Source organism: Aquarana catesbeiana, linkage group LG04 (assembly GCF_042186555.1).
Source record: "Aquarana catesbeiana isolate 2022-GZ linkage group LG04, ASM4218655v1, whole genome shotgun sequence".
NCBI classification, from domain to species: domain Eukaryota; kingdom Metazoa; phylum Chordata; class Amphibia; order Anura; family Ranidae; genus Aquarana; species Aquarana catesbeiana.
In genome coordinates this window covers 9,228,176-9,240,870 of record NC_133327.1, presented here as the reverse complement: position 1 = coordinate 9,240,870, position 12,695 = coordinate 9,228,176, and positions in this window count along the sequence as shown.

Here is a 12,695-nt window from a genome sequence, read left to right as displayed (position 1 = left end):
TTTCACACTGATCCAATAGCAATGAGGCTTATTGGACATTGGGAGGAAACCCAGCAGGTGAGAGCATAGATGTAGATACAGCCCTGGCCAATTAGAAGGGGATGTGCCCCAAGGAATGCTGGGTGCCTGTATTTAAGTCTGAAGAGCACATGGGCTCATGGTCCACTCTACCTCTGAGAGAGGTCCAGGTGGGGAGGAGGCTCCTGCCTGTCCCCAGCACAGGCTGCCATGCGGCCTTAGGTGTTCGATCTGAGGTGGAACAAGAAAAACCCGCCACTCCAGGTGAGACCAGGAAGCCTAATGATCCAGTAGGTGCTCACCTCGGTTCGCCTCTGCACACAATGAGAATAGAAATAATTACCGCACACCACTGTAGATCAAAATCCTTTATTAGGACATCCCAAAACTACAGGAATCAGAATGCTGGGTAGACACATTTCACACACTTCACGTGCGCTTAGTCATTAAGGTGGTGGTCGATCTGAGGGCCTGAAATGCTGAAGCTACAAACCATAGTTCCTTTGCAAGCTGACTCAGGGAGGATGTCCACGGATCCTGTCTGATATCACTTATATAGAGTGTTGCTCGGAAGTTGGAAGGAGGCTACCAGCTGTTCCTGGACATTTTGTGAGTACAGACCCCTAAAGGGATCCCTGAGACTGTGTGTGTTTCTAAAATCCCCCTCTTGGTCTTAGAAGTCAGCATACTGGGTGTGTGAGCTAAAGGAGACGCTGGCCAGTCTCTTGAAGTAACAAAGTCTACTGAGTCCCTTCTGCTACAAAGGGGCTTGTTCATTCCATACAGACGCTTTTTGGTTCAGTAGATAATCCGCTTCACAGCACTACAGAGAGAGTTGTCCTCGCATGTGAATGGATCATTTGGAGTATCCTACTAATTCCCTTCTCCTATCCAAGTTCTCCAAATAAAACTTAAAAACACATCCCCTAGACTGGTCAATGGAGACAACGAGCGGAAGAGTGTGTGCAGCTGGCTGTGTGAAGATACAGTGTAATTGGCTGTGGATTATTCAGTGGGAGACCCCGGCACAAATATTCAAGCAGCTTCTATGGGGGTACCGCTACATAGATCTTCAGTTATCACTGCAGGGGTCAACAGCAGGAAGAGAGAGGTCCTGATTTCTTTATATGAATGAACCTTGATGTCAATAGAGGGATTCCCAGGAGGAGGAAGGAGGTCCTAATTCCTCTATAAAGATCTACAATATTGGTCCTCAATGCTGAAAAATACAGGCAGAAACATATCCACAATGCCATGCCATTAGGGAGACGTGGGATTGGCCCCAAATGTATTCTACAGCAGGACAATGACCCCAAACATACAGCCAATGTCATTAGGAACTATCCTCAGCTTAAAGAAAAACAAGGTGTGCTGGAAGTGATGGTTTGGCCCCCACAGAGCCCTGATCTCAACATCATGGAGCCTGTCTGGAATTGCATGAAAAGACAGAAGGATTTGAGGCAGCCTACATTCATAGAGGATCTCCAAGGTTAGTTTTCCAAGATGTTTGGAACAACCTACCTTCTGCAATACCTTCAAAAAGTGTTTGCAAGTGTACCTAGAAGAATTGATGTTGGTATGCACTTTGTTTTGTGCACTAGTCCAAATCATTTGGTGGAGGGGGGATTATGGTGTGGGGTGTTTTTTTTTAGAGGTTGGGCTTGGCCCATTAGTTTTAGCGAAGGGAACTCTTAAGGCGTCAGCATACCAAGACATTTTGAACAATTTCATGCTCCCAACTTTCTGGAAACAGTTTGTGGATGGCCCCTTCCTGTTCCAACATGACTGCCTACCAGTGCACAAAGCAAGGTCCATAAAGATATGAATGAGCTAGTTTGGGGTGGAGGAACTTGACTGGCCTGCACAGAGTCATGACCTCAACCCGATAGAACACCTTTGGGATGAATTAGAATGGAGACTGCGAGCCAGGCCTTCTCGTCCAACATCAGTGCCTGACCTCACAAATGCGCTTCTGAAAGAATGTTCAAGCTTTCCCATAGACACACTCCTAAACCTTGTGGACATCCTTCCCAGAAGAATTGAAGCTGTTATAGCTGCAAAGGGCGGGCCAACTCAATATTGAACCCTACGGAGTAAGACTGGTATGCCATTAAATTTCTTGTGCGTGTAAAGGCAGGCGTCCCAATACTTTTGGCAATACAGTGTACATATAAATACAATCCTATACCCACAGTTGATCCAGAGAAAGGCAAAAAAAACTCAATAATGCATGATCCAATTTGCTTCAGCAAGGGGAAAAAATTCCTTCCTGATCCCCCATAGAATGATGACATCACTTCCCTGTGTGCCCTACCGTTGGGCATGATTGTGCCACAGGATGCTCTCAACGGTGAGGCGCACAGGGAGGTTGAACAGGATGGTGCCACAGAGTGTGCTCCATGGTAGCGCACATGGAGTTGGTTTGGATAAGTACCTTCGGGATGTTGAGGGTGGAGTAGGGGAATGGTAATTTGCCAGTCCCTGTTCAAGATGGCAATTTTTTGACTGGGGACTGTCTCCTCCCCATGACCTCGAAGTGATGTCACTCCCTGGGGAAGTGGACAGGGGTGCTGGCTATATAAGCTCTGATTTTATTTTTTTTTCCCCCTCCATTGGGCGGAGAGAATGACGGGCAATCCGGCATATGTGTATTTATTTGGTGCTTTTCATTCACTTTTATAGTCACCTTATATTGCTCTGATGGAAAACTTAGAGATGCATATAGACCATACACAAGTGTAATCTATAACCATGTGGCAACTTTGTTACGAGGATTTATGTGTATATAGTAATATGATGTATATTTCATGTATTTTGTTTTTTTTTTGTGCAGTTTGTAATCATGTATTTGTCATTCCAGATGATTGGAGTGTTTATTTACTTTTTGTATAACTATACCCTGAGGACCTGTGTAAAATTATCAACCAAATATGAAGGAGCGGGGGTTCACCAAACAAAGACGTTGATGGAGGAAACACCGCTTTACTATTATGATTTGTTCTATATCAATTCAGGACATAATTTCTGGAACCTGCTGAGGAAGTCCCACCCAGAATGTAACGCGTACGTAGGAGGAGCCACAGATGACGGCCATCTTTCTGGATTGATTGTGCATACACACAGCGCTCATTTATGCACTTGTTACAAGTGCCCGATTTGTAAATGATTTTACCATTTTTGAATAAATGATCTTTTAGCAGAGAGCACTATATTCTTTCTATTTGCTTTTATATTGCTACCTACACTCCTACAGAGGAACTGGTGTCTTGGACCGTATAGACCAGTGGTTCTCAACCTGGGGGTCAGGACCCCCTCGGGTGACGAATGAAAATTTGCCAGGGGTCACCGAATCCTGGGCTGTTCCTGAAGCGCGCACCGCTCCCCCAGCCTTCTTGCGGCCGCTCAGCAGGGCTGTCCCTGGAGCCTGTGGTCGCCCAGCTGGGCTGTACCTGGAGCCCACTCAGCCTCCTTGCAGCCGCCCATTCATTTCACGACATGGCTGGGGGTCAGAGACTAGAGGTCAGCTGACTGGTGAGGAATGTGAAGTGGGAGGGGCTGGAGGAGACCCTATCTCCTGATTTCTGCATAGGTGTCACTGCTATGAAACACCACAAAGTCAGAGAGTCCCCACTATAGGTCCCCACTATAGTTCTCAGATCAGCAGATGACCTTGATCAAGAGCACCTAAGTTGGATGATCAGAACTCCCCCCAGCATTACCACTCATTCCAACTCCCCGCCAGCACTGCCACTCATCCCATTCCCCCCACCCCCCCACCAAGGAGTAAGAGAAGGAATAAAATAGAGAATACATGGAAGGGAGAGGAAAAGAGGGGGGGGGGGCAAAGAAAAAGGGAGAGCAATAAGAAGAGAAAGAACAAGAAATAGGGCTAGAGAGAGGAGTGGGGGAAAAAAAAAACAAGAAATTAGGATAGAGAGGGATAAAAGGCAAAGAAAGGAGAACAAGGAGAAAGAGTGGTACGTCCTAAAATGTACCATAAGGGGTTTTAATAATGTACGAGTGGAAGGGACTCAGGGAGCGCTAAATGTCCGTGGGTTAGGGCCGCAAATGACTTGTCTTGCCTTGGGTGCTGACAACCCACGCTACGAAAATAATTTTACTGTTAGGGGTCCCCACAACTTTGGAAAATTTATCAAGGGGTCACGTCACTAGAAAGGTTGAGAACCACTGGTATAGACCATCAGGAGATTGTCAGGTCCCTTTCAGGGAATGCTAGTTTGACCATCCTGTTGGTTCAGGAGGTCATAGTTGTGAGGTGAGCGGCCATTTATATATACGGTGGAGGTGCTGCACAACATATGACACCTGCATGTTTCATCTAGAGGCACCACTTTGCACTATCAGGGATCTTTAGATCATTAACTTTTTTTGGACATCTATTTGGACCTTTCTATACATTCCTTATGATTTATGATTCTTCCAGATTTTTTTATAATATATGAAGGGTATTTGCGCTGCACTAGTTTAGTATGTTTGTTCTTGATCATGCCTTTTTTTTCATCATGCATTGTATCACTGGTATAGATATACTGTATATACTACACTGACTGCATTATATACTCTGAACTGTATTATATATACTACACTGACTGCACTATATACTCTGAACTGTATTATATATACTACACTGACTGCACTATATACTCTGAACTGTATTATATATTCTACACTGACTGCACTATATACTCTGAACTGTATTATATATACTACACTGACTGCACTATATACTCTGAACTGTATTATATAAACTACACGGACTGCACTATATACTCTGAACTGTATTATATAAACTACACGGACTGCACTATATACTCTGAGTTGTATTATATATACTACACGGACTGAACTATATACTCTGAACTGTATTATATATATATATACTACACTGACTGCACTATATACGCTGAACTGTATTATATATACTACACTGACTGCACTATAAACTCTGAGCTGTAATATATAAACTACACAGGCTGCACTATATACTCTGAACTGCATTATACAGTATATACTACACTGACTGCACTATATACTCTGAACTGTATTATATATACACTACACTGACCGCACTATATACTCTGAACTGTAATGTATGTATGTATGTATGTATGTATGTGTGTATGTGTGTGTGTATATATATATATATACTACACTGACTGCACTATATACTCTGAACTGTATTATACAGTATATACTACACTGACTGCACTATATACTCTGAACTGTATTCTATATATATATATATATATATATATATATACTACACTGACTGCACTATATACTCTGAACTGTAATATATATACAAGCTGTACACTCACTACTTTACATTGTAGCAAAGCCTAATTTCTTCAGTGTTGTCACATGAAAAGATATAATAAAATATTTACAAAAATGCGAGGGGTGTACTCACTTTTGTGAGCTACTGTAGATGATTTTTGATACACCCATACAAGTTTGTGTTTACACACTGTTATTGACGTTATAGATATTTGTTCTATTTTTTAATTACTGAGATGCACCATAATCCTCAGTTTTTTTAAGTTTTAGTATAATTAAAATTATTATTATTTATTATTTAATTTTAGTTTTGCTTTTTTGTGAGCTTTCTTTGCTGATGTCGATAAGTAAGCAATGGTTTATAGTGCAAACCCTAGGTCTTCTGAATAAACATTTGCATAGCCCTCCACAATTTAAATCACAGTTTCTCTTAAATAGATGGCTTGCTGCTCCTCTTATGGCCAGAATCAGGGTAAATCCTCCGGAAATAAAACTGTACTAAAAGAAGAATACAGAGGATGTGACCATTTTAAGTGTAGAATTTTTTTTGCACAAAAGGTTAAAAGAGAAAATTCCACTCACATGTAAATGTATGATTATAGGCACATCATATTAACCACTTGTCTACTGGGCACCTACACCCCCTTCCTGCGCAGGACAATTTTCAGCTTTCAGTGTTGTCGTACTTTGAATGATAATTGCACGGTCCCCAAACTACATTTTTATATTTTTTTTTTACCCAAATAGAGCTTTCTTTTGGTGGTATTTAATCACCACTGGGTTTTTTGTTTGTTGCTAAACAATTGAAATAAACAGAAAGTTTTGAAAAAAAACACAAAACTTTTTCATAGTTTGTTATAAAATTTTGCAAACAGGTAATTTTTCTCCTTCACTGATGGGCACTGATGAGGCTGCACTGATGGGCACTGGTAGGATGCACTGATAGGTGGCATTGATGGACACTGATAGGCTGCACTGATAAAAACTGATAGGTGGCACTGATGAGGCGCACTGATGGGAAGGTGAAGTTGGAGCAGTGGCTGCTAGTAATGAACGGAGGATTTCCTATGAACAACATTTTCCACTCTCAGGAAGGACTCAAACTTATATGAAACAAATTGTGGGCCATTGTTGAGCAATAATTCTTTGAGTTATCATACCTGCTGATTATGGAGCCCCTCCATCTACCTATTACCTGGAGAAGTGCTGTGTTAATGTGGCCCAGGATATCTCTTTCTTGGAGGCTTTTAATACACTTAGCACTGGTGAGTTTAACCCCCTGAGGGGAGTGTGTTTACACACGGTGGAGTTGGAGTGATCAGTGGATGGTGCACGCTGTGACATACTCTAAGATCTACTCTGAACACCCTCTGAACCACTACTTACACAGCACTACTTTTATGGACGTTTTTGTGTGTAGTTGGGCACACAGTGTTTTTCTATTTGCTCAACATTAGCGCTGTTTCAGTGTATGACTATTTTTTGACTATCAATTATATAGTGTTTATACTATTGTTTGTATTTATTCACTTTACTGATTATGATATTAGGGTATTTTTATGTTTAGGATTTTATATATAAGCACCGCTCCAACAGATGGGGATAGTTTGATAAGCGCACCAACATATTTTATATTGATTAGCCCGCATTTTGTCAGAATTGCCCCTTTGTAACCAATGTATTTTCAAAATGCTTCTTAGTAGCCCATGCATTGTCTGAGTTGCCCATTTGTAGTCTATGTCTTGTCAGGATTGCTCCGTTTGTCGTTTTTGAAATTGTCAGGGTTGTCCCTTGGTAGCCCACTTATTGTCAGGATTGCCTGTTGTTGGTGTCCACATATTGTAAAGTCAACAACATTTGTTTAGTTTACCATATTTTTGCAATTTTATTCTTTGCAAGCTTATCAACCCCTCAAAACTTGAATATTTTGGCCCCACTCTCTATTGGTATCTGCACACAACACAAACCCTAACCAATTGTTTTAACCCCCTTCCAACTTTTGAAAAAAAAATTCCACCTACTCCTATTGTGAGCCTTCTAATGCCCCGTACACACGGTCGGAAAATGTCCGATCGGAGCGTGTTGTCGGAAATTCCGACCGTGTGTGGGCTTCATCGGACATTTTCCATCGGATTTTCCGACACACAAAGTTGGAGAGCAGGAGATAAAATTTTCCGACAACAAAATCCGATCGCGTCAATTCCGACCGTGTGTGGCCTGTTCCGACGCACAAAGTGCCACGCATGCTCAGAAGAAATTCCAAGACGGAACAGCTCGTTCTGGTAAACTTAGCGTTCGCAATGGATACAGCACTTTCGTCACGCTGCAATGTTAAAAATGGTTTAATACAGCGCACTCTCTTCTTCTTTATAATGTGACAAGAATTAAGTAGTTTTGCTGCTCATATTCACACACACTTCTCACAAACTTTTATTTTTGTTTTTTTATTGGGATTCCCTGAATATATTGTTATTAGTTGTCACATCTGACAGATTTTTTATTTTTTTATTTATTTTTTTGGGGGATTTTAAGCCTTTTTTTTTAATTTAATGTTTGGATTTTTTCAAAGGCTGATCTTTGTTCAATGTTATTTTTATTTTTACTGCAGAATATTTTTGTGTGTGTTTTGTGTGTCAAGTTACCCCAACACCATTGATATCTTTTATTATTTAATCTCAAGGAGATTGTTTGGTGTTGGTGTCCCTTGTTAATTTCACATTGTATATTTGAAATGTACCTGAATCCTCACAAAAAAACTGTCCTTTTTGAAGTAAAACACATAGGAGAGTATAATTAAAAACAAAAATCCTTTATTAAGGGATCAGAACCAAACAAAGAGGAAGGCAACACTGGATCAACATGAGAAATTAGCGAAGCCTGGGACCCCCAAGGCAGACATCAATTCTTGAACATCAAAATTGGTGGCCTGAGGAGTCCATATGTAAGGGAGGGCAGTCTGGTCCAGAATTCACAGAGATCCAGATAGCAGCAGATGACATGTGTGTCCCCAGGCTGTGGTACCACAAGAGGCTGCATTTTTTGGCCGACCAGACTGGATCCAGGGTCCTCACTTTCTGGTCTTCCTTTCACGCTTCCTTCCCGGCTGTGGCTGTGCAGTTGGAGATGTGGCAGGAGGAGGAGTAGGACCTGGAGGAGGACTGGGAGGACCTGGAGGAGAGGGAGGATGAGGAGGAGGACCTGCAGGAGGAGGAGGAGGACCATCGCAAAGGTGTGTCTGAGCTGTCATTTGGCCCCTCATACCTTTGTTAAGAGCCTCCAATATGAGCGCCTCACACAAGACTTGTTGGCCCTCCTCCATCCTCTGCATTTTATATGCAATGACGGCAGCAATGTCCTCCTCCACGGTCTGTCGTGCTCCCAGGACCTCTGTAGCCCTCCAAAAGAGTCCTCCGGTAGCCTCCTCTAGGGCACTCCTCCTACTGCCACTTTCTCTTTTCAGTGGGGGTGGAGGGACCTGCAGATCAGCCAGCCGGCTCGGCCCGGCCACCTCCTGGCTGAGACTTCCCTGTGTATGAAAAAGGGACATGGTTTTAGTTTTTGCTTCATCAATCACAATCATAAATTAGTACTCCCAACTAACATCTAGTTAACATCATTGATTGTACAACCAGAAATATTTAGAGGAATGCTATACCTGGCTCAATCTGGGCTCCTCCACATGTGGCCTGGAAGGCCCAGGTTGGGCGTCAGAAGCCTCAGCCGGGGGGGAAGGAAGCGTGGAAGGAAGACTGGAGAGGGATGACCTGGGTTCAGGCTGGCCTGCCAGAAAATGTAGCCTGTCGTAGTACAACATCCTGGGGACATAGATGTCATCTGCTGCTCCGGATCTCTGTGAATCCAGGACTTTCTTGCGCTCCCTTAGATATGTACTCCTCAGGCCACCAATGAAGATCTTTAAATAGGTGATGTCTGCCGTGGGGATCACCTGCTTCACAATTTCACACAATTGCACCAGTGCTGCCTTCCTCTTTGCTTGGTTCTTGAAATGGGGGTGTTTAATCTCCCACAGACAGGGCAGCTCCCTTAAGATATCTATGAATACTGACATGAAGTCATTGTCTTTCAGTAAGATATCCATGTTCACTGCAAGACACAACACAAGACAAAGCCTAATGTCAGACAAAACTCTCCTCATACGCAATACGCACGCGTGTTACGCTTTATACACACTGCCCATGCGTGTAACTCCGCCCGCCCCTGACGTTCTTTCTAGTCTATTCCCTGCCCCTTTTCGTTCGGCACAGTGGGTGAAGAGCACATGGCGGAGTCAGAGCAGGTGCATGCTAATTAAAGCAATGAGGAAGAGGAAAGCCCGGATCCGGACACGTCCCGATCCAGAAGGAGACGTTTTAAGGCCACAAATATGTCCTTTGGGGAGATGTTGGAGATGGTCGACATCATGAAGAAGTCCGACTATGACAGAAAGTATGGGCCTTACCCCAACCCCAATATCCAAAAGGCCAAGATCATGGCGAAAGTGATCAAAAGCCTGCAGAAGAATTTCGGGGTACGACGATCGAAAGATCAGCTCAGGAAGCGGTGGTCGGACCTGAAATTGAGAGAGCCAGAGCAGTACCGAAAGATCCGGAGAGTGCTGCAAAAAAGTAAGTAGTTGTGCTGTGTTCCTATTCTTTCTGTCTTTATTGCGTTCGTGCTGCTCCATATGCTTTTATTAATTGTAACATTTAAAAGGGCAACTTTAATGTTCATGGGCCCATTATTCGTTCGTATCAAACATTTTTCTTTCGGCCTCTAAAACACCATTGTTTAGGCCATATGCATTTTCACACATTTTTTTTGGGCCTACTTGGATGCCAAATAGTTGTTTGTGTAGATGGGTTTGTTACTAGAATGAAATGCAAACTAGATTGTGTGTAAGGAGAAGACACTGAGCAGCTGTTTTCACATCTGGACACTGGAGCACTAGTGTGGGACACAAGAACACCATTTTTATTAGGGGGCCACACAGGTTCTCCAGTGTATACTATAGGGGGGTCTCCATCTGTGAAGCTTGTACTAAACAGGTAAAGTATTGCAGCTTGACAAAGGCCAATAAAAAAAATACATCTTGGAACTCGGCTAAAATAGACAATTGTACCCCACTTCCAAGCAATGTTTCCTATTTCTAGTTCTGCCATCAAATATCTGTGTGCTAATTATACCATTTTTGTTTTACATAGGGGAGAAAAGACTCGGAGGACACCCCTCATCCGAGGAGACCAGAGACCCCCCACCTCAGGAAGAAGGTGAAATACCCCCAACCCAAGCTGAGCAGGAGGAAGAAGAAGATGTGGTGGAGATTGGCACCACAACAGGTGAGTGTCTGCGACCACAGACTCAGGTAAAAGAGATGGATGGTGGCAGATTTTTGATACCTGTTTTTGTTTTGTTTCTCTCTTTTTAGGTGATCGTGCTCCAGAACGTTTCACATCAGAAAGTGCCCAGATCCTGATCGGGGAGATCATGGGGTGTAATGTAGAACTGCAAAACATACAGCAAAAAATCAATGATGTTATTAAAAAAAATAATAACATCATTGATGTTTTGGGGCGCATTTAAAACCCCACAAAATCACTTTTTGGATTGTGGTCCAATCTTTTAAAACTTTTTGCAATGTTTTGAAAAGCCAAATTTGGAGGATGCACACAGTGTGTCAACATGTGCTATCTGCCATCGCGGGAGATCAATGGACGCGTTTTGGGGGTGCAACCCCTTCCTCAATTATAAAGTAGCGTTGAGGAAGGGCTTGCTCCCCCAAAACACGTCCCTTGATCCCCCTGATGGCAGATAGCACATTTTGACATTCGTAAATTTGTGTGCATCTTCCAAATTTGGCTTTTCCTGGGGTGATTTCCCCCCATCTGAACGCTATATCAAACCCAGTTCCTAAATACTGATGTCTGATATAGCCTTCAGGTTTTACCATATGTAAACTTTGTAAGTTCAAGTTTTTTGTCTTTCTTGTTGGTTTTACACAGGCCTGTTTTATCTGAAATGGACATTTCGATTTTTGATAATGCTACTGTAAAAATTGTTATACAACAAACATGTTGGTTTGTTTTAAAAACCTTTGGTAAATGCACATGTGATTGTGCAGGTATAAAAAAGTTGCTTACTCAAGAATGTGTGGATTATTGTCTCAACACTACAATACAACACTTTTGGGGTGATGTAATTGCTGTTTTCAGCAAAAATGGGGGTTATTTCCTAAGGGCAAATCCTCTTTGACTACAAGTGCAGTTTCAGTGCAGTTGCAAGTGCACTTGTAGTGAAATGTGTTTTTGCATTTAGGAAATAACAGCCAACAGTGCTTTGTATAAGGTTAAACAATCACAACATTTTCTGGACATTTCTGTCAGGGTCAGCTAAAACAAACACAAGCTGTAAATGTCCACCAAGAATTTCTTTTTTTTTTTTATTATAAAAAGGCTTCACATATTGTCTGGCATATTGATAGCCCCCCTACCCGCAAAGAACTCCAGGTAGCGTAACCGGACATCACGGGCACTCAGGGAGGGCAAGCCAGGACGGCCACTTTCAAGCGCCGTCAGTGTGGTTTGATGTAGGATTCCAGCCTCAGGCCCAACTGAGCCAGCATAGTTGGCCGAATGTTTCCTTAAAAAGTTATGGAGAACACAGCACGCCAGTATAATATGGTTCAGTTTATACTCCGCCATATGGATGGGTGTCAGAAATAGTCGGAACCGGCTGGCCAGGATTCCAAATGTGTTCTCCACCACTCTTCGGGCTCTGGCCAGCCGGTAATTAAAAACCCTCTGTTCCGGGGTGAGGGTCCTCATTGGGAATGGCAGCATCAGGTGGTCCCCCAGCGCAAACGCTTCATCAGCAACGAACACAAATGGGTGTCCTTCCACATTGTCCTCTGGAGCTGGCAAATCCAAGCTGCCATTCTGGAGACGCCTGTAGAACTCCGTCTGGGCGATGACTCCACCATCGGACATCCGGCCTTTCTTCCCCACGTCCACATACAAGAAGTCGTAATTAGCCGACACCACCGCCAACATCACTATACTATTAAACCCCTTGTAATTATAATAGTACGACCACGAGTTGGGTGGTGGGACGATGTGGATGTGTTTCCCATCAATTGCCCCTCCGCAGTTAGGAAAGTCCCACCGCTCGGCAAAGTGGGAGGCCACAGTCTGCCATTCCTGTGGCGTGGAAGGAAACTGTTGAGGAAAAAACAATAAACATTACTATTTTTACTCTGAAACATGGCAAGCAGATTAGACACAAACATTATGGGTCAACCTCCAGATAGCATTTATTAAGGGGAATTTAACAAGGCCAAAGTATAAGGTACACCTATCATATTCCCCCTCCCCCCCTCTCATGGG